Genomic DNA, 23,596 nt, shown 5'->3' with positions numbered 1-23,596 from the left:
AGTAACATTGTCTGTCTGCCACATTCTCAGACAGTAACACTGTCTGTCTGCCACATTCTCAGACAGTAACACTGTCTGTCTGTTGCATTCTCAGACAGTAACACTCTCTGTCTGCCACATTCTCAGACAGTAACACTGTCTGTCTGCTCCATTCTCAGACAGTAACACTGTCTGTCTGCCCCATTCTCAGACAGTAACACTCTCTGTCTGCCACATTCTCAGACAGTAACACTGTCTGTCTGCCACATTCGCAGACAGTAACACTGTCTGTCTGCTCCATTCTCAGACAGTAACACTGTCTGTCTGCCACATTCTCAGACAGTAAAACTGTCTGTCTGCTCCATTCTCAGACAGTAACACTGTCTGTCTGCCCCATTCTCAGACAGTAACACTGTCTGTCTGCCACAGTCTCAGACAGTAACACTGTCTGTCTGCTCCATTCTCAGACAGTAACATTGTCTGTCTGCCACATTCTCAGACAGTAACGCTGTCTGTCTGTCTGCCACATTCTCAGACAGTAACATTGTCTTTCTGCCACATTCTCAGACAGTAACACTGTCTGTCACCACATTCTCAGACAATAACACTGTCTGTCTGCCACATTTTCAGACAGTAACACTGTCAGTCTGACGCATTCTCAGACAGTAACATTGTCTGTCTGCTCCATTCTCAGACAGTAACACTGTATGTCTGCCACATTCTCAGACAGTAATACAGTCTGTCTGCCCCATTCCCAGACAGTAACACTGTCTGTCTGCCACATTCTCAGACAGTAACACTGTCTGTCTGTTACATTCTAAGGCAGTAACACTGCCTGTCTGCCACATTCTCTGACAGTAACACTGTCTGTCTGCCACATTCTCAGACAGTGACACTGTCTGTCTGCTTCATTCTCAGATGGCAACACTGTGTGTCTGCCTCATTCTCAGACAGTAACACTGTCTGTCTGCCGCATTCAGAAACAGTAACACTGTCTGTCTGCCGCATTCGGAGACAGTAACACTGTCTGTCTGCCGCATTCTCAGACAGTAACACTGTCTGTCTGCCCCATTCTCAGACAGTAACACTGTCTGTGTGCTCCATTCTCAGACAGTAACATTGTTTGTCTGCCACATTCTCAGACAGTAACACTGTCTGTCTGCCCCATTCCCAGACAGTAACACTGTCTGTCTCCTCCATTCTCAGATAATAACACTGTCTGTCTGCCCCATTCTCAGACAGTAACACTCTCTGTCTGCCACATTCTCAGACAGTAACACTGTCTATCTGCTCCATTCTCAGACAGTAACACTGTCTGTCTGCCCCATTCTCAGACAGTAACACTCTCTGTCTGCCACATTCTCAGACAGTAACACTGTCTGTCTGCTCTATTCTCAGACAGTAACATTGTCTGTCTGCCACATTCTCAGACAGTAACACTGTCTGTCTGCCACATTCTCAGACAGTAACACTGTCTGTCTGTTCCATTCTCAGACAGTAACACTGTCTGTCTGCTCCATTCTCAGACAGTAACACTGTCTGTCTGCTCCATTCTCAGACACTAACACTGTCTGTCTGCCACGTTCTCAGTCAGTAACGCGGTCTGTCTGCTCCATTCTCAGACAGTAACACTGTCTGTCTGCTCCATTCTCAGACAGTAACACTGTCTGTCTGCCGCATTTGGAGACAATAGCACTGTCTGTCTGCCACATACTCGAACAGTAACACGGTCTGTCTGCCCCATTCTCAGACAGTGACACTGTCTGTCTGTTCCATTCTCAGACAGGAACACTGTCTGTCTGCTCCATTATCAGATGGCAACACTGTCTGTCTGCCTCATTCTCAGACAGTAACACAGTCTGTCTGCCGCATTCAGAAACAGTAACACTGTCTATCTGCCACATTCGGAGACAGTAACACTGTCTGTCTGCCGCATTCTCAGACTGTAACACTGTCTGTCTGCCCCATTCTCAGACAGTAACACTGTCTGTGTGCTCCATTCTCAGACAGTAACACTGTCTGTCAGCTCCATTCTCAGACAGTAACATTGTCTGTCTGCCACATTCTCAGACAGTAACACTGTCTGTCTGCCCCATTCTCAGACAGTAACTCTCTCTGTCTGCCACATTCTCAGACAGTAACACTGTCTGTCTGCTCCATTCTCAGACAGTAACATTGTCTGTCTGCCACATTCTCAGACAGTAACACTGTCTGTCTGCTCCATTCTCAGACAGTAACATTGTCTGTCTGCCACATTCTCAGACAGTAACACTGTCTGTCTGCCACATTCTCAGACAGTAACACTGTCTGTCTGTTGCATTCTCAGACAGTAACACTCTCTGTCTGCCACATTCTCAGACAGTAACACTGTCTGTCTGCTCCATTCTCAGACAGTAACACTGTCTGTCTGCCCCATTCTCAGACAGTAACACTCTCTGTCTGCCACATTCTCAGACAGTAACACTGTCTGTCTGCCACATTCTCAGACAGTGACACTGTCTGTCTGCTCCATTCTCAGACAGTAACACTGTCTGTCTGCCACATTCTCAGACAGTAACACTGTCTGTCTGCTCCATTCTCAGACAGTAACACTGTCTGTCTGCCCCATTCTCAGACAGTAACACTTCTGTCTGCCACATTCTCAGACAGTAACACTGTCTGTCTGCTCCATTCTCAGACAGTAACATTGTCTGTCTGCCACGTTCTCAGACAGTAACACTGTCTGTCTGCCACATTCTCAGACAGTAACATTGTCTTTCTGCCGCATTCTCAGACAGTAACACTGTCTGTCACCACATTCTCAGACAATAACACTGTCTGTCTGCCACATTTTCAGACAGTAACACTGTCAGTCTGACGCATTCTCAGACAGTAACATTGTCTGTCTGCTCCATTCTCAGACAGTAACACTGTCTGTCTGCCACATTCTCAGATGATAACACTGTCTGTCTGCCCCATTCTCAGACAGTAACACTCTCTGTCTGCCACATTCTCAGACAGTAACACTGTCTATCTGCTCCATTCTCAGACAGTAACACTGTCTGTCTGCCCCATTCTCAGACAGTAACACTCTCTGTCTGCCACATTCTCAGACAGTAAAACTGTCTGTCTGCTCCATTCTCAGACAGTAACATTGTCTGTCTGCCACATTCTCAGACAGTAACACTGTCTGTCTGCTCCATTCTCAGACAGTAACATTGTCTGTCTGCCATATTCTCAGACAGTAACACTGTCTGTCTGCCACATTCTCAGACAGTAACATTGTCATTCTGCCGCATTCTCAGACAGTAACACTGTCTGTCACCACATTCGCAGACAATAACACTGTCTGTCTGCCACATTGTCAGACAGTAACACTGTCAGTCTGACGCATTCTCAGACAGTAACATTGTCTGTCTGCTCCATTCTCAGACAGTAACACTGTTTGTCTGCCACATTCTCAGACAGTAATACTGTCTGTCTGCCCCATTTCCAGACAGTAACACTGTCTGTCTGCCACATTCTCAGACAGTAACACTGTCTGTCTGTTACATTCTAAGGCAGTAACACTGTCTGTCTGCCACATTCTCTGACAGTAACACTGTCTGTCTGCCACATTCTCAGACAGTAACACTGTCTGTCTGCCTCATTCAGAAACAGTAACACTGTCTGTCTGCCGCATTCGGAGACAGTAACACTGTCTGTCTGCCGCATTCTCAGACTGTAACACTGTCTGTCTGCCCCATTCTCAGACAGTAACACTGTCTGTGTGCTCCATTCTCAGACAGTAACACTGTCTGTCAGCTCCATTCTCAGACAGTAACATTGTCTGTCTGCCACATTCTCAGTCAGTAACACTGTCTGTCTGCCCCATTCTCAGACAGTAACTCTCTCTGTCTGCCACATTCTCAGACAGTAACACTGTCTGTCTGCTCCATTCTCAGACAGTAACATTGTCTGTCTGCCATATTCTCAGACAGTAACACTGTCTGTCTGCCACATTCTCAGACAGTAACATTGTCATTCTGCCGCATTCTCAGACAGTAACACTGTCTGTCACCACATTCGCAGACAATAACACTGTCTGTCTGCCACATTGTCAGACAGTAACACTGTCAGTCTGACGCATTCTCAGACAGTAACATTGTCTGTCTGCTCCATTCTCAGACAGTAACACTGTTTGTCTGCCACATTCTCAGACAGTAATACTGTCTGTCTGCCCCATTTCCAGACAGTAACACTGTCTGTCTGCCACATTCTCAGACAGTAACACTGTCTGTCTGTTACATTCTAAGGCAGTAACACTGTCTGTCTGCCACATTCTCTGACAGTAACACTGTCTGTCTGCCACATTCTCAGACAGTAACACTGTCTGTCTGCCTCATTCAGAAACAGTAACACTGTCTGTCTGCCGCATTCGGAGACAGTAACACTGTCTGTCTGCCGCATTCTCAGACTGTAACACTGTCTGTCTGCCCCATTCTCAGACAGTAACTCTGTCTGTGTGCTCCATTCTCAGACAGTAACACTGTCTGTCAGCTCCATTCTCAGACAGTAACATTGTCTGTCTGCCACATTCTCAGTCAGTAACATTGTCTGTCTGCTCCATTCTCAGACAGTAACACTGTATGTCTGCCACATTCTCAGACAGGAACACTGTCTGTCTGCTCCATTCTCAGACAGTAACATTGTCTGTCTGCCACATTCTCAGACAGTAACACTGTCTGTCTGCTCCATTCTCAGACAGTAACATTGTCTGTCTGCCATATTCTCAGACAGTAACACTGTCTGTCTGCCACATTCTCAGACAGTAACATTGTCATTCTGCCGCATTCTCAGACAGTAACACTGTCTGTCACCACATTCGCAGACAATAACACTGTCTGTCTGCCACATTGTCAGACAGTAACACTGTCAGTCTGACGCATTCTCAGACAGTAACATTGTCTGTCTGCTCCATTCTCAGACAGTAACACTGTTTGTCTGCCACATTCTCAGACAGTAATACTGTCTGTCTGCCCCATTTCCAGACAGTAACACTGTCTGTCTGCCACATTCTCAGACAGTAACACTGTCTGTCTGTTACATTCTAAGGCAGTAACACTGTCTGTCTGCCACATTCTCTGACAGTAACACTGTCTGTCTGCCACATTCTCAGACAGTAACACTGTCTGTCTGCCTCATTCAGAAACAGTAACACTGTCTGTCTGCCGCATTCGGAGACAGTAACACTGTCTGTCTGCCACATTCTCAGACAGTAACACTGTCTGTCTGCCGCATTCTCAGACTGTAACACTGTCTGTCTGCCCCATTCTCAGACAGTAACACTGTCTGTGTACTCCATTCTCAGGCAGTAACACTGTCTGTCAGCTCCATTCTCAGACAGTAACATTGTCTGTCTGCCCCATTCTCAGACAGTAACTCTCTCTGTCTGCCACATTCTCAGACAGGAACACTGTCTGTCTGCTCCATTCTCAGTCAGTAACATTGTCTGTCTGCCACATTCTCAGACAGTAACACTGTCTGTCTGCCACATTCTCAGACAGTAACACTGTCTGTCTGTTGCATTCTCAGACAGTAACACTCTCTGTCTGCCACATTCTCAGACAGTAACACTGTCTGTCTGCTCCATTCTCAGACAGTAACACTGTCTGTCTGCCCCATTCTCAGACAGTAACACTCTCTGTCTGCCACATTCTCAGACAGTAACACTGTCTGTCTGCCACATTCGCAGACAGTAACACTGTCTGTCTGCTCCATTCTCAGACAGTAACACTGTCTGTCTGCCACATTCTCAGACAGTAAAACTGTCTGTCTGCTCCATTCTCAGACAGTAACACTGTCTGTCTGCCCCATTCTCAGACAGTAACACTGTCTGTCTGCCACAGTCTCAGACAGTAACACTGTCTGTCTGCTCCATTCTCAGACAGTAACATTGTCTGTCTGCCACATTCTCAGACAGTAACGCTGTCTGTCTGTCTGCCACATTCTCAGACAGTAACATTGTCTTTCTGCCACATTCTCAGACAGTAACACTGTCTGTCACCACATTCTCAGACAATAACACTGTCTGTCTGCCACATTTTCAGACAGTAACACTGTCAGTCTGACGCATTCTCAGACAGTAACATTGTCTGTCTGCTCCATTCTCAGACAGTAACACTGTATGTCTGCCACATTCTCAGACAGTAATACAGTCTGTCTGCCCCATTCCCAGACAGTAACACTGTCTGTCTGCCACATTCTCAGACAGTAACACTGTCTGTCTGTTACATTCTAAGGCAGTAACACTGCCTGTCTGCCACATTCTCTGACAGTAACACTGTCTGTCTGCCACATTCTCAGACAGTGACACTGTCTGTCTGCTTCATTCTCAGATGGCAACACTGTGTGTCTGCCTCATTCTCAGACAGTAACACTGTCTGTCTGCCGCATTCAGAAACAGTAACACTGTCTGTCTGCCGCATTCGGAGACAGTAACACTGTCTGTCTGCCGCATTCTCAGACAGTAACACTGTCTGTCTGCCCCATTCTCAGACAGTAACACTGTCTGTGTGCTCCATTCTCAGACAGTAACATTGTTTGTCTGCCACATTCTCAGACAGTAACACTGTCTGTCTGCCCCATTCCCAGACAGTAACACTGTCTGTCTCCTCCATTCTCAGATAATAACACTGTCTGTCTGCCCCATTCTCAGACAGTAACACTCTCTGTCTGCCACATTCTCAGACAGTAACACTGTCTATCTGCTCCATTCTCAGACAGTAACACTGTCTGTCTGCCCCATTCTCAGACAGTAACACTCTCTGTCTGCCACATTCTCAGACAGTAACACTGTCTGTCTGCTCTATTCTCAGACAGTAACATTGTCTGTCTGCCACATTCTCAGACAGTAACACTGTCTGTCTGCCACATTCTCAGACAGTAACACTGTCTGTCTGTTCCATTCTCAGACAGTAACACTGTCTGTCTGCTCCATTCTCAGACAGTAACACTGTCTGTCTGCTCCATTCTCAGACACTAACACTGTCTGTCTGCCACGTTCTCAGTCAGTAACGCGGTCTGTCTGCTCCATTCTCAGACAGTAACACTGTCTGTCTGCTCCATTCTCAGACAGTAACACTGTCTGTCTGCCGCATTTGGAGACAATAGCACTGTCTGTCTGCCACATACTCGAACAGTAACACGGTCTGTCTGCCCCATTCTCAGACAGTGACACTGTCTGTCTGTTCCATTCTCAGACAGGAACACTGTCTGTCTGCTCCATTATCAGATGGCAACACTGTCTGTCTGCCTCATTCTCAGACAGTAACACAGTCTGTCTGCCGCATTCAGAAACAGTAACACTGTCTATCTGCCACATTCGGAGACAGTAACACTGTCTGTCTGCCGCATTCTCAGACTGTAACACTGTCTGTCTGCCCCATTCTCAGACAGTAACACTGTCTGTGTGCTCCATTCTCAGACAGTAACACTGTCTGTCAGCTCCATTCTCAGACAGTAACATTGTCTGTCTGCCACATTCTCAGACAGTAACACTGTCTGTCTGCCCCATTCTCAGACAGTAACTCTCTCTGTCTGCCACATTCTCAGACAGTAACACTGTCTGTCTGCTCCATTCTCAGACAGTAACATTGTCTGTCTGCCACATTCTCAGACAGTAACACTGTCTGTCTGCTCCATTCTCAGACAGTAACATTGTCTGTCTGCCACATTCTCAGACAGTAACACTGTCTGTCTGCCACATTCTCAGACAGTAACACTGTCTGTCTGTTGCATTCTCAGACAGTAACACTCTCTGTCTGCCACATTCTCAGACAGTAACACTGTCTGTCTGCTCCATTCTCAGACAGTAACACTGTCTGTCTGCCCCATTCTCAGACAGTAACACTCTCTGTCTGCCACATTCTCAGACAGTAACACTGTCTGTCTGCCACATTCTCAGACAGTGACACTGTCTGTCTGCTCCATTCTCAGACAGTAACACTGTCTGTCTGCCACATTCTCAGACAGTAACACTGTCTGTCTGCTCCATTCTCAGACAGTAACACTGTCTGTCTGCCCCATTCTCAGACAGTAACACTTCTGTCTGCCACATTCTCAGACAGTAACACTGTCTGTCTGCTCCATTCTCAGACAGTAACATTGTCTGTCTGCCACGTTCTCAGACAGTAACACTGTCTGTCTGCCACATTCTCAGACAGTAACATTGTCTTTCTGCCGCATTCTCAGACAGTAACACTGTCTGTCACCACATTCTCAGACAATAACACTGTCTGTCTGCCACATTTTCAGACAGTAACACTGTCAGTCTGACGCATTCTCAGACAGTAACATTGTCTGTCTGCTCCATTCTCAGACAGTAACACTGTCTGTCTGCCACATTCTCAGATGATAACACTGTCTGTCTGCCCCATTCTCAGACAGTAACACTCTCTGTCTGCCACATTCTCAGACAGTAACACTGTCTATCTGCTCCATTCTCAGACAGTAACACTGTCTGTCTGCCCCATTCTCAGACAGTAACACTCTCTGTCTGCCACATTCTCAGACAGTAAAACTGTCTGTCTGCTCCATTCTCAGACAGTAACATTGTCTGTCTGCCACATTCTCAGACAGTAACACTGTCTGTCTGCTCCATTCTCAGACAGTAACATTGTCTGTCTGCCATATTCTCAGACAGTAACACTGTCTGTCTGCCACATTCTCAGACAGTAACATTGTCATTCTGCCGCATTCTCAGACAGTAACACTGTCTGTCACCACATTCGCAGACAATAACACTGTCTGTCTGCCACATTGTCAGACAGTAACACTGTCAGTCTGACGCATTCTCAGACAGTAACATTGTCTGTCTGCTCCATTCTCAGACAGTAACACTGTTTGTCTGCCACATTCTCAGACAGTAATACTGTCTGTCTGCCCCATTTCCAGACAGTAACACTGTCTGTCTGCCACATTCTCAGACAGTAACACTGTCTGTCTGTTACATTCTAAGGCAGTAACACTGTCTGTCTGCCACATTCTCTGACAGTAACACTGTCTGTCTGCCACATTCTCAGACAGTAACACTGTCTGTCTGCCTCATTCAGAAACAGTAACACTGTCTGTCTGCCGCATTCGGAGACAGTAACACTGTCTGTCTGCCGCATTCTCAGACTGTAACACTGTCTGTCTGCCCCATTCTCAGACAGTAACACTGTCTGTGTGCTCCATTCTCAGACAGTAACACTGTCTGTCAGCTCCATTCTCAGACAGTAACATTGTCTGTCTGCCACATTCTCAGTCAGTAACACTGTCTGTCTGCCCCATTCTCAGACAGTAACTCTCTCTGTCTGCCACATTCTCAGACAGTAACACTGTCTGTCTGCTCCATTCTCAGACAGTAACATTGTCTGTCTGCCATATTCTCAGACAGTAACACTGTCTGTCTGCCACATTCTCAGACAGTAACATTGTCATTCTGCCGCATTCTCAGACAGTAACACTGTCTGTCACCACATTCGCAGACAATAACACTGTCTGTCTGCCACATTGTCAGACAGTAACACTGTCAGTCTGACGCATTCTCAGACAGTAACATTGTCTGTCTGCTCCATTCTCAGACAGTAACACTGTTTGTCTGCCACATTCTCAGACAGTAATACTGTCTGTCTGCCCCATTTCCAGACAGTAACACTGTCTGTCTGCCACATTCTCAGACAGTAACACTGTCTGTCTGTTACATTCTAAGGCAGTAACACTGTCTGTCTGCCACATTCTCTGACAGTAACACTGTCTGTCTGCCACATTCTCAGACAGTAACACTGTCTGTCTGCCTCATTCAGAAACAGTAACACTGTCTGTCTGCCGCATTCGGAGACAGTAACACTGTCTGTCTGCCGCATTCTCAGACTGTAACACTGTCTGTCTGCCCCATTCTCAGACAGTAACTCTGTCTGTGTGCTCCATTCTCAGACAGTAACACTGTCTGTCAGCTCCATTCTCAGACAGTAACATTGTCTGTCTGCCACATTCTCAGTCAGTAACACTGTCTGTCTGCCCCATTCTCAGACAGTAACTCTCTCTGTCTGCCACATTCTCAGACAGTAACACTGTCTGTCTGCTCCATTCTCAGACAGTAACATTGTCTGTCTGCCACATTCTCAGACAGTAACACTGTCTGTCTGCTCCATTCACAGACAGTAACATTGTCTGTCTGCCACATTCTCAGACAGTAACACTGTCTGTCTGCCACATTCTCAGACAGTAACACTGTCTGTCTGTTGCATTCTGAGACAGTAACACTCTCTGTCTGCCACATTCTCAGACAGTAACACTGTCTGTCTGCCGCATTCTCAGACTGTAACACTGTCTGTCTGCCCCATTCTCAGACAGTAACACTGTCTGTGTACTCCATTCTCAGGCAGTAACACTGTCTGTCAGCTCCATTCTCAGACAGTAACATTGTCTGTCTGCCCCATTCTCAGACAGTAACTCTCTCTGTCGGCCACATTCTCAGACAGGAACACTGTCTGTCTGCTCCATTCTCAGACAGTAACATTGTCTGTCTGCCACATTCTCAGACAGTAACACTGTCTGTCTGCTCCATTCTCAGTCAGTAACATTGTCTGTCTGCCACATTCTCAGACAGTAACACTGTCTGTCTGCCACATTCTCAGACAGTAACACTGTCTGTCTGCCTCATTCAGAAACAGTAACACTGTCTGTCTGCCGCATTCGGAGACAGTAACACTGTCTGTCTGCCGCATTCTCAGACTGTAACACTGTCTGTCTGCCCCATTCTCAGACAGTAACACTGTCTGTGTGCTCCATTCTCAGACAGTAACACTGTCTGTCAGCTCCATTCTCAGACAGTAACATTGTCTGTCTGCCACATTCTCAGTCAGTAACACTGTCTGTCTGCCCCATTCTCAGACAGTAACTCTCTCTGTCTGCCACATTCTCAGACAGTAACACTGTCTGTCTGCTCCATTCTCAGACAGTAACATTGTCTGTCTGCCACATTCTCAGACAGTAACACTGTCTGTCTGCTCCATTCACAGACAGTAACATTGTCTGTCTGCCACATTCTCAGACAGTAACACTGTCTGTCTGCCACATTCTCAGACAGTAACACTGTCTGTCTGTTGCATTCTCAGACAGTAACACTCTCTGTCTGCCACATTCTCAGACAGTAACACTGTCTGTCTGCCGCATTCTCAGACTGTAACACTGTCTGTCTGCCCCATTCTCAGACAGTAACACTGTCTGTGTACTCCATTCTCAGGCAGTAACACTGTCTGTCAGCTCCATTCTCAGACAGTAACATTGTCTGTCTGCCCCATTCTCAGACAGTAACTCTCTCTGTCTGCCACATTCTCAGACAGGAACACTGTCTGTCTGCTCCATTCTCAGACAGTAACATTGTCTGTCTGCCACATTCTCAGACAGTAACACTGTCTGTCTGCTCCATTCTCAGTCAGTAACATTGTCTGTCTGCCACATTCTCAGACAGTAACACTGTCTGTCTGCCACATTCTCAGACAGTAACACTGTCTGTCTGTTGCATTCTCAGACAGTAACACTCTCTGTCTGCCACATTCTCAGACAGTAACACTGTCTGTCTGCTCCATTCTCAGACAGTAACACTGTCTGTCTGCCCCATTCTCAGACAGTAACACTCTCTGTCTGCCACATTCTCAGACAGTAACACTGTCTGTCTGCCACATTCGCAGACAGTAACACTGTCTGTCTGCTCCATTCTCAGACAGTAACACTGTCTGTCTGCCACATTCTCAGACAGTAAAACTGTCTGTCTGCTCCATTCTCAGACAGTAACACTGTCTGTCTGCCCCATTCTCAGACAGTAACACTTCTGTCTGCCACAGTCTCAGACAGTAACACTGTCTGTCTGCTCCATTCTCAGACAGTAACATTGTCTGTCTGCCACATTCTCAGACAGTAACGCTGTCTGTCTGTCTGCCACATTCTCAGACAGTAACATTGTCTTTCTGCCACATTCTCAGACAGTAACACTGTCTGTCACCACATTCTCAGACAATAACACTGTCTGTCTGCCACATTTTCAGACAGTAACACTGTCAGTCTGACGCATTCTCAGACAGTAACATTGTCTGTCTGCTCCATTCTCAGACAGTAACACTGTATGTCTGCCACATTCTCAGACAGTAATACAGTCTGTCTGCCCCATTCCCAGACAGTAACACTGTCTGTCTGCCACATTCTCAGACAGTAACACTGTCTGTCTGTTACATTCTAAGGCAGTAACACTGCCTGTCTGCCACATTCTCTGACAGTAACACTGTCTGTCTGCCACATTCTCAGACAGTGACACTGTCTGTCTGCTTCATTCTCAGATGGCAACACTGTGTGTCTGCCTCATTCTCAGACAGTAACACTGTCTGTCTGCCGCATTCAGAAACAGTAACACTGTCTGTCTGCCGCATTCGGAGACAGTAACACTGTCTGTCTGCCGCATTCTCAGACAGTAACACTGTCTGTCTGCCCCATTCTCAGACAGTAACACTGTCTGTGTGCTCCATTCTCAGACAGTAACATTGTTTGTCTGCCACATTCTCAGACAGTAACACTGTCTGTCTGCCCCATTCCCAGACAGTAACACTGTCTGTCTCCTCCATTCTCAGATAATAACACTGTCTGTCTGCCCCATTCTCAGACAGTAACACTCTCTGTCTGCCACATTCTCAGACAGTAACACTGTCTATCTGCTCCATTCTCAGACAGTAACACTGTCTGTCTGCCCCATTCTCAGACAGTAACACTGTCTGTCAGCTCCATTCTCAGACAGTAACACTGTCTGTCTGCCCCATTCTCAGACAGTAACTCTCTCTGTCTGCCACATTCTCAGACAGGAACACTGTCTGTCTGCTCCATTCTCAGACAGTAACATTGTCTGTCTGCCACATTCTCAGACAGTAACACTGTCTGTCTGCTCCATTCTCAGTCAGTAACATTGTCTGTCTGCCACATTCTCAGACAGTAACACTGTCTGTCTGCCACATTCTCAGACAGTAACACTGTCTGTCTGTTGCATTCTCAGACAGTAACACTCTCTGTCTGCCACATTCTCAGACAGTAACACTGTCTGTCTGCTCCATTCTCAGACAGTAACACTGTCTGTCTGCCCCATTCTCAGACAGTAACACTCTCTGTCTGCCACATTCTCAGACAGTAACACTGTCTGTCTGCCACATTCGCAGACAGTAACACTGTCTGTCTGCTCCATTCTCAGACAGTAACACTGTCTGTCTGCCACATTCTCAGACAGTAAAACTGTCTGTCTGCTCCATTCTCAGACAGTAACACTGTCTGTCTGCCCCATTCTCAGACAGTAACACTTCTGTCTGCCACAGTCTCAGACAGTAACACTGTCTGTCTGCTCCATTCTCAGACAGTAACATTGTCTGTCTGCCACATTCTCAGACAGTAACGCTGTCTGTCTGTCTGCCACATTCTCAGACAGTAACATTGTCTTTCTGCCACATTCTCAGACAGTAACACTGTCTGTCACCACATTCTCAGACAATAACACTGTCTGTCTGCCACATTTTCAGACAGTAACACTGTCAGTCTGACGCATTCTCAGACAGTAACATTGTCTGTCTGCTCCATTCTCAGACAGTAACACTGTATGTCTGCCACATTCTCAGACAGTAATACAGTCTGTCTGCCCCATTCCCAGACAGTAACACTGTCTGTCTGCCACATTCTCAGACAGTAACACTGTCTGTCTGTTACATTCTAAGGCAGTAACACTGCCTGTCTGCCACATTCTCTGACAGTAACACTGTCTGTCTGCCACATTCTCAGACAGTGACACTGTCTGTCTGCTTCATTCTCAGATGGCAACACTGTGTGTCTGCCTCATTCTCAGACAGTAACACTGTCTGTCTGCCGCATTCAGAAACAGTAACACTGTCTGTCTGCCGCATTCGGAGACAGTAACACTGTCTGTCTGCCGCATTCTCAGACAGTAACACTGTCTGTCTGCCCCATTCTCAGACAGTAACACTGTCTGTGTGCTCCATTCTCAGACAGTAACATTGTTTGTCTGCCACATTCTCAGACAGTAACACTGTCTGTCTGCCCCATTCCCAGACAGTAACACTGTCTGTCTCCTCCATTCTCAGATAATAACACTGTCTGTCTGCCCCATTCTCAGACAGTAACACTCTCTGTCTGCCACATTCTCAGACAGTAACACTGTCTATCTGCTCCATTCTCAGACAGTAACACTGTCTGTCTGCCCCATTCTCAGACAGTAACACTCTCTGTCTGCCACATTCTCAGACAGTAACACTGTCTGTCTGCTCCATTCTCAGACAGTAACATTGTCTGTCTGCCACATTCTCAGACAGTAACACTGTCTGTCTGCCACATTCTCAGACAGTAACACTGTCTGTCTGTTCCATTCTCAGACAGTAACACTGTCTGTCTGCTCCATTCTCAGACAGTAACACTGTCTGTCTGCCGCATTCTCAGACTGTAACACTGTCTGTCTGCCCCATTCTCAGACAGTAACACTGTCTGTGTACTCCATTCTCAGGCAGTAACACTGTCTGTCAGCTCCATTCTCAGACAGTAACATTGTCTGTCTGCCCCATTCTCAGACAGTAACTCTCTCTGTCTGCCACATTCTCAGACAGGAACACTGTCTGTCTGCTCCATTCTCAGACAGTAACATTGTCTGTCTGCCACATTCTCAGACAGTAACACTGTCTGTCTGCTCCATTCTCAGTCAGTAACATTGTCTGTCTGCCACATTCTCAGACAGTAACACTGTCTGTCTGCCACATTCTCAGACAGTAACACTGTCTGTCTGTTGCATTCTCAGACAGTAACACTCTCTGTCTGCCACATTCTCAGACAGTAACACTGTCTGTCTGCTCCATTCTCAGACAGTAACACTGTCTGTCTGCCCCATTCTCAGACAGTAACACTCTCTGTCTGCCACATTCTCAGACAGTAACACTGTCTGTCTGCCACATTCGCAGACAGTAACACTGTCTGTCTGCTCCATTCTCAGACAGTAACACTGTCTGTCTGCCACATTCTCAGACAGTAAAACTGTCTGTCTGCTCCATTCTCAGACAGTAACACTGTCTGTCTGCCCCATTCTCAGACAGTAACACTTCTGTCTGCCACAGTCTCAGACAGTAACACTGTCTGTCTGCTCCATTCTCAGACAGTAACATTGTCTGTCTGCCACATTCTCAGACAGTAACGCTGTCTGTCTGTCTGCCACATTCTCAGACAGTAACATTGTCTTTCTGCCACATTCTCAGACAGTAACACTGTCTGTCACCACATTCTCAGACAATAACACTGTCTGTCTGCCACATTTTCAGACAGTAACACTGTCAGTCTGACGCATTCTCAGACAGTAACATTGTCTGTCTGCTCCATTCTCAGACAGTAACACTGTATGTCTGCCACATTCTCAGACAGTAATACAGTCTGTCTGCCCCATTCCCAGACAGTAACACTGTCTGTCTGCCACATTCTCAGACAGTAACACTGTCTGTCTGTTACATTCTAAGGCAGTAACACTGCCTGTCTGCCACATTCTCTGACAGTAACACTGTCTGTCTGCCACATTCTCAGACAGTGACACTGTCTGTCTGCTTCATTCTCAGATGGCAACACTGTGTGTCTGCCTCATTCTCAGACAGTAACACTGTCTGTCTGCCGCATTCAGAAACAGTAACACTGTCTGTCTGCCGCATTCGGAGACAGTAACACTGTCTGTCTGCCGCATTCTCAGACAGTAACACTGTCTGTCTGCCCCATTCTCAGACAGTAACACTGTCTGTGTGCTCCATTCTCAGACAGTAACATTGTTTGTCTGCCACATTCTCAGACAGTAACACTGTCTGTCTGCCCCATTCCCAGACAGTAACACTGTCTGTCTCCTCCATTCTCAGATAATAACACTGTCTGTCTGCCCCATTCTCAGACAGTAACACTCTCTGTCTGCCACATTCTCAGACAGTAACACTGTCTATCTGCTCCATTCTCAGACAGTAACACTGTCTGTCTGCCCCATTCTCAGACAGTAACACTGTCTGTCAGCTCCATTCTCAGACAGTAACACTGTCTGTCTGCCCCATTCTCAGACAGTAACTCTCTCTGTCTGCCACATTCTCAGACAGGAACACTGTCTGTCTGCTCCATTCTCAGACAGTAACATTGTCTGTCTGCCACATTCTCAGACAGTAACACTGTCTGTCTGCTCCATTCTCAGTCAGTAACATTGTCTGTCTGCCACATTCTCAGACAGTAACACTGTCTGTCTGCCACATTCTCAGACAGTAACACTGTCTGTCTGTTGCATTCTCAGACAGTAACACTCTCTGTCTGCCACATTCTCAGACAGTAACACTGTCTGTCTGCTCCATTCTCAGACAGTAACACTGTCTGTCTGCCCCATTCTCAGACAGTAACACTCTCTGTCTGCCACATTCTCAGACAGTAACACTGTCTGTCTGCCACATTCGCAGACAGTAACACTGTCTGTCTGCTCCATTCTCAGACAGTAACACTGTCTGTCTGCCACATTCTCAGACAGTAAAACTGTCTGTCTGCTCCATTCTCAGACAGTAACACTGTCTGTCTGCCCCATTCTCAGACAGTAACACTTCTGTCTGCCACAGTCTCAGACAGTAACACTGTCTGTCTGCTCCATTCTCAGACAGTAACATTGTCTGTCTGCCACATTCTCAGACAGTAACGCTGTCTGTCTGTCTGCCACATTCTCAGACAGTAACATTGTCTTTCTGCCACATTCTCAGACAGTAACACTGTCTGTCACCACATTCTCAGACAATAACACTGTCTGTCTGCCACATTTTCAGACAGTAACACTGTCAGTCTGACGCATTCTCAGACAGTAACATTGTCTGTCTGCTCCATTCTCAGACAGTAACACTGTATGTCTGCCACATTCTCAGACAGTAATACAGTCTGTCTGCCCCATTCCCAGACAGTAACACTGTCTGTCTGCCACATTCTCAGACAGTAACACTGTCTGTCTGTTACATTCTAAGGCAGTAACACTGCCTGTCTGCCACATTCTCTGACAGTAACACTGTCTGTCTGCCACATTCTCAGACAGTGACACTGTCTGTCTGCTTCATTCTCAGATGGCAACACTGTGTGTCTGCCTCATTCTCAGACAGTAACACTGTCTGTCTGCCGCATTCAGAAACAGTAACACTGTCTGTCTGCCGCATTCGGAGACAGTAACACTGTCTGTCTGCCGCATTCTCAGACAGTAACACTGTCTGTCTGCCCCATTCTCAGACAGTAACACTGTCTGTGTGCTCCATTCTCAGACAGTAACATTGTTTGTCTGCCACATTCTCAGACAGTAACACTGTCTGTCTGCCCCATTCCCAGACAGTAACACTGTCTGTCTCCTCCATTCTCAGATAATAACACTGTCTGTCTGCCCCATTCTCAGACAGTAACACTCTCTGTCTGCCACATTCTCAGACAGTAACACTGTCTATCTGCTCCATTCTCAGACAGTAACACTGTCTGTCTGCCCCATTCTCAGACAGTAACACTCTCTGTCTGCCACATTCTCAGACAGTAACACTGTCTGTCTGCTCCATTCTCAGACAGTAACATTGTCTGTCTGCCACATTCTCAGACAGTAACACTGTCTGTCTGCCACATTCTCAGACAGTAACACTGTCTGTCTGTTCCATTCTCAGACAGTAACACTGTCTGTCTGCTCCATTCTCAGACAGTAACACTGTCTGTCTGCTCCATTCTCAGACACTAACACTGTCTGTCTGCCACGTTCTCAGTCAGTAACGCGGTCTGTCTGCTCCATTCTCAGACAGTAACACTGTCTGTCTGCTCCATTCTCAGACAGTAACACTGTCTGTCTGCCGCATTTGGAGACAATAGCACTGTCTGTCTGCCACATACTCGAACAGTAACACGGTCTGTCTGCCCCATTCTCAGACAGTGACACTGTCTGTCTGTTCCATTCTCAGACAGGAACACTGTCTGTCTGCTCCATTATCAGATGGCAACACTGTCTGTCTGCCTCATTCTCAGACAGTAACACAGTCTGTCTGCCGCATTCAGAAACAGTAACACTGTCTATCTGCCGCATTCGGAGACAGTAACACTGTCTGTCTGCCGCATTCTCAGACTGTAACACTGTCTGTCTGCCCCATTCTCAGACAGTAACACTGTCTGTGTGCTCCATTCTCAGACAGTAACACTGTCTGTCAGCTCCATTCTCAGACAGTAACATTGTCTGTCTGCCACATTCTCAGACAGTAACACTGTCTGTCTGCCCCATTCTCAGACAGTAACTCTCTCTGTCTGCCACATTCTCAGACAGTAACACTGTCTGTCTGCTCCATTCTCAGACAGTAACATTGTCTGTCTGCCACATTCTCAGACAGTAACACTGTCTGTCTGCTCCATTCTCAGACAGTAACATTGTCTGTCTGCCACATTCTCAGACAGTAACACTGTCTGTCTGCCACATTCTCAGACAGTAACACTGTCTGTCTGTTGCATTCTCAGACAGTAACACTCTCTGTCTGCCACATTCTCAGACAGTAACACTGTCTGTCTGCTCCATTCTCAGACAGTAACACTGTCTGTCTGCCCCATTCTCAGACAATAACACTCTCTGTCTGCCACATTCTCAGACAGTAACACTGTCTGTCTGCCACATTCTCAGACAGTGACACTGTCTGTCTGCTCCATTCTCAGACAGTAACACTGTCTGTCTGCCACATTCGCAGACAGTAACACTGTCTGTCTGCTCCATTCTCAGACAGTAACACTGTCTGTCTGCCCCATTCTCAGACAGTAACACTTCTGTCTGCCACATTCTCAGACAGTAACACTGTCTGTCTGCTCCATTCTCAGACAGTAACATTGTCTGTCTGCCACATTCTCAGACAGTAACACTGTCTGTCACCACATTCTCAGACAATAACACTGTCTGTCTGCCACATTTTCAGACAGTAACACTGTCAGTCTGACGCATTCTCAGACAGTAACATTGTCTGTCTGCTCCATTCTCAGACAGTAACACTGTCTGTCTGCCACATTCTCAGATGATAACACTGTCTGTCTGCCCCATTCTCAGACAGTAACACTCTCTGTCTGCCACATTCTCAGACAGTAACACTGTCTATCTGCTCCATTCTCAGACAGTAACACTGTCTGTCTGCCCCATTCTCAGACAGTAACACTCTCTGTCTGCCACATTCTCAGACAGTAAAACTGTCTGTCTGCTCCATTCTCAGACAGTAACATTGTCTGTCTGCCACATTCTCAGACAGTAACACTGTCTGTCTGCTCCATTCTCAGACAGTAACATTGTCTGTCTGCCATATTCTCAGACAGTAACACTGTCTGTCTGCCACATTCTCAGACAGTAACATTGTCATTCTGCCGCATTCTCAGACAGTAACACTGTCTGTCACCACATTCGCAGACAATAACACTGTCTGTCTGCCACATTGTCAGACAGTAACACTGTCAGTCTGACGCATTCTCAGACAGTAACATTGTCTGTCTGCTCCATTCTCAGACAGTAACACTGTTTGTCTGCCACATTCTCAGACAGTAATACTGTCTGTCTGCCCCATTTCCAGACAGTAACACTGTCTGTCTGCCACATTCTCAGACAGTAACACTGTCTGTCTGTTACATTCTAAGGCAGTAACACTGTCTGTCTGCCACATTCTCTGACAGTAACACTGTCTGTCTGCCACATTCTCAGACAGTAACACTGTCTGTCTGCCTCATTCAGAAACAGTAACACTGTCTGTCTGCCGCATTCGGAGACAGTAACACTGTCTGTCTGCCGCATTCTCAGACTGTAACACTGTCTGTCTGCCCCATTCTCAGACAGTAACACTGTCTGTGTGCTCCATTCTCAGACAGTAACACTGTCTGTCAGCTCCATTCTCAGACAGTAACATTGTCTGTCTGCCACATTCTCAGTCAGTAACACTGTCTGTCTGCCCCATTCTCAGACAGTAACTCTCTCTGTCTGCCACATTCTCAGACAGTAACACTGTCTGTCTGCTCCATTCTCAGACAGTAACATTGTCTGTCTGCCACATTCTCAGACAGTAACACTGTCTGTCTGCTCCATTCACAGACAGTAACATTGTCTGTCTGCCACATTCTCAGACAGTAACACTGTCTGTCTGCCACATTCTCAGACAGTAACACTGTCTGTCTGTTGCATTCTCAGACAGTAACACTCTCTGTCTGCCACATTCTCAGACAGTAACACTGTCTGTCTGCCGCATTCTCAGACTGTAACACTGTCTGTCTGCCCCATTCTCAGACAGTAACACTGTCTGTGTACTCCATTCTCAGGCAGTAACACTGTCTGTCAGCTCCATTCTCAGACAGTAACATTGTCTGTCTGCCCCATTCTCAGACAGTAACTCTCTCTGTCTGCCACATTCTCAGACAGGAACACTGTCTGTCTGCCCCATTCTCAGACAGTAACATTGTCTGTCTGCCACATTCTCAGACAGTAACACTGTCTGTCTGCTCCATTCTCAGTCAGTAACATTGTCTGTCTGCCACATTCTCAGACAGTAACACTGTCTGTCTGCCACATTCTCAGACAGTAACACTGTCTGTCTGTTGCATTCTCAGACAGTAACACTCTCTGTCTGCCACATTCTCAGACAGTAACACTGTCTGTCTGCTCCATTCTCAGACAGTAACACTGTCTGTCTGCCCCATTCTCAGACAGTAACACTCTCTGTCTGCCACATTCTCAGACAGTAACACTGTCTGTCTGCCACATTCGCAGACAGTAACACTGTCTGTCTGCTCCATTCTCAGACAGTAACACTGTCTGTCTGCCACATTCTCAGACAGTAAAACTGTCTGTCTGCTCCATTCTCAGACAGTAACACTGTCTGTCTGCCCCATTCTCAGACAGTAACACTTCTGTCTGCCACAGTCTCAGACAGTAACACTGTCTGTCTGCTCCATTCTCAGACAGTAACATTGTCTGTCTGCCACATTCTCAGACAGTAACGCTGTCTGTCTGTCTGCCACATTCTCAGACAGTAACATTGTCTTTCTGCCACATTCTCAGACAGTAACACTGTCTGTCACCACATTCTCAGACAATAACACTGTCTGTCTGCCACATTTTCAGACAGTAACACTGTCAGTCTGACGCATTCTCAGACAGTAACATTGTCTGTCTGCTCCATTCTCAGACAGTAACACTGTATGTCTGCCACATTCTCAGACAGTAATACAGTCTGTCTGCCCCATTCCCAGACAGTAACACTGTCTGTCTGCCACATTCTCAGACAGTAACACTGTCTGTCTGTTACATTCTAAGGCAGTAACACTGCCTGTCTGCCACATTCTCTGACAGTAACACTGTCTGTCTGCCACATTCTCAGACAGTGACACTGTCTGTCTGCTTCATTCTCAGATGGCAACACTGTGTGTCTGCCTCATTCTCAGACAGTAACACTGTCTGTCTGCCGCATTCAGAAACAGTAACACTGTCTGTCTGCCGCATTCGGAGACAGTAACACTGTCTGTCTGCCGCATTCTCAGACAGTAACACTGTCTGTCTGCCCCATTCCCAGACAGTAACACTGTCTGTCTCCTCCATTCTCAGATAATAACACTGTCTGTCTGCCCCATTCTCAGACAGTAACACTCTCTGTCTGCCACATTCTCAGACAGTAACACTGTCTATCTGCTCCATTCTCAGACAGTAACACTGTCTGTCTGCCCCATTCTCAGACAGTAACACTCTCTGTCTGCCACATTCTCAGACAGTAACACTGTCTGTCTGCTCCATTCTCAGACAGTAACATTGTCTGTCTGCCACATTCTCAGACAGTAACACTGTCTGTCTGCCACATTCTCAGACAGTAACACTGTCTGTCTGTTCCATTCTCAGACAGTAACACTGTCTGTCTGCTCCATTCTCAGACAGTAACACTGTCTGTCTGCTCCATTCTCAGACACTAACACTGTCTGTCTGCCACGTTCTCAGTCAGTAACGCGGTCTGTCTGCTCCATTCTCAGACAGTAACACTGTCTGTCTGCTCCATTCTCAGACAGTAACACTGTCTGTCTGCCGCATTTGGAGACAATAGCACTGTCTGTCTGCCACATACTCGAACAGTAACACGGTCTGTCTGCCCCATTCTCAGACAGTGACACTGTCTGTCTGTTCCATTCTCAGACAGGAACACTGTCTGTCTGCTCCATTATCAGATGGCAACACTGTCTGTCTGCCTCATTCTCAGACAGTAACACAGTCTGTCTGCCGCATTCAGAAACAGTAACACTGTCTATCTGCCGCATTCGGAGACAGTAACACTGTCTGTCTGCCGCATTCTCAGACTGTAACACTGTCTGTCTGCCCCATTCTCAGACAGTAACACTGTCTGTGTGCTCCATTCTCAGACAGTAACACTGTCTGTCAGCTCCATTCTCAGACAGTAACATTGTCTGTCTGCCACATTCTCAGACAGTAACACTGTCTGTCTGCCCCATTCTCAGACAGTAACTCTCTCTGTCTGCCACATTCTCAGACAGTAACACTGTCTGTCTGCTCCATTCTCAGACAGTAACATTGTCTGTCTGCCACATTCTCAGACAGTAACACTGTCTGTCTGCTCCATTCTCAGACAGTAACATTGTCTGTCTGCCACATTCTCAGACAGTAACACTGTCTGTCTGCCACATTCTCAGACAGTAACACTGTCTGTCTGTTGCATTCTCAGACAGTAACACTCTCTGTCTGCCACATTCTCAGACAGTAACACTGTCTGTCTGCTCCATTCTCAGACAGTAACACTGTCTGTCTGCCACATTCTCAGACAGTAACACTGTCTGTCTGCTCCATTCTCAGACAGTAACACTGTCTGTCTGCCCCATTCTCAGACAGTAACACTTCTGTCTGCCACATTCTCAGACAGTAACACTGTCTGTCTGCTCCATTCTCAGACAGTAACATTGTCTGTCTGCCACGTTCTCAGACAGTAACACTGTCTGTCTGCCACATTCTCAGACAGTAACATTGTCTTTCTGCCGCATTCTCAGACAGTAACACTGTCTGTCACCACATTCTCAGACAATAACACTGTCTGTCTGCCACATTTTCAGACAGTAACACTGTCAGTCTGACGCATTCTCAGACAGTAACATTGTCTGTCTGCTCCATTCTCAGACAGTAACACTGTCTGTCTGCCACATTCTCAGATGATAACACTGTCTGTCTGCCCCATTCTCAGACAGTAACACTCTCTGTCTGCCACATTCTCAGACAGTAACACTGTCTATCTGCTCCATTCTCAGACAGTAACACTGTCTGTCTGCCCCATTCTCAGACAGTAACACTCTCTGTCTGCCACATTCTCAGACAGTGACACTGTCTGTCTGCTCCATTCTCAGACAGTAACATTGTCTGTCTGCCACATTCTCAGACAGTAACACTGTCTGTCTGCCACATTCTCAGACAGTAACACTGTCTGTCTGTTCCATTCTCAGGCAGTAACACTGTCTGTCTGCCCCATTCTCTGACAGTAACACTGTCTGTCTGCTCCATTCTCAGACAGTAACACTG

This window comes from Mustelus asterias, chromosome 6 (genome assembly GCF_964213995.1).
Source record: "Mustelus asterias chromosome 6, sMusAst1.hap1.1, whole genome shotgun sequence".
Taxonomy (NCBI): Eukaryota; Metazoa; Chordata; class Chondrichthyes; order Carcharhiniformes; family Triakidae; genus Mustelus; species Mustelus asterias.
This window is presented reverse-complemented; position numbering follows the sequence as displayed.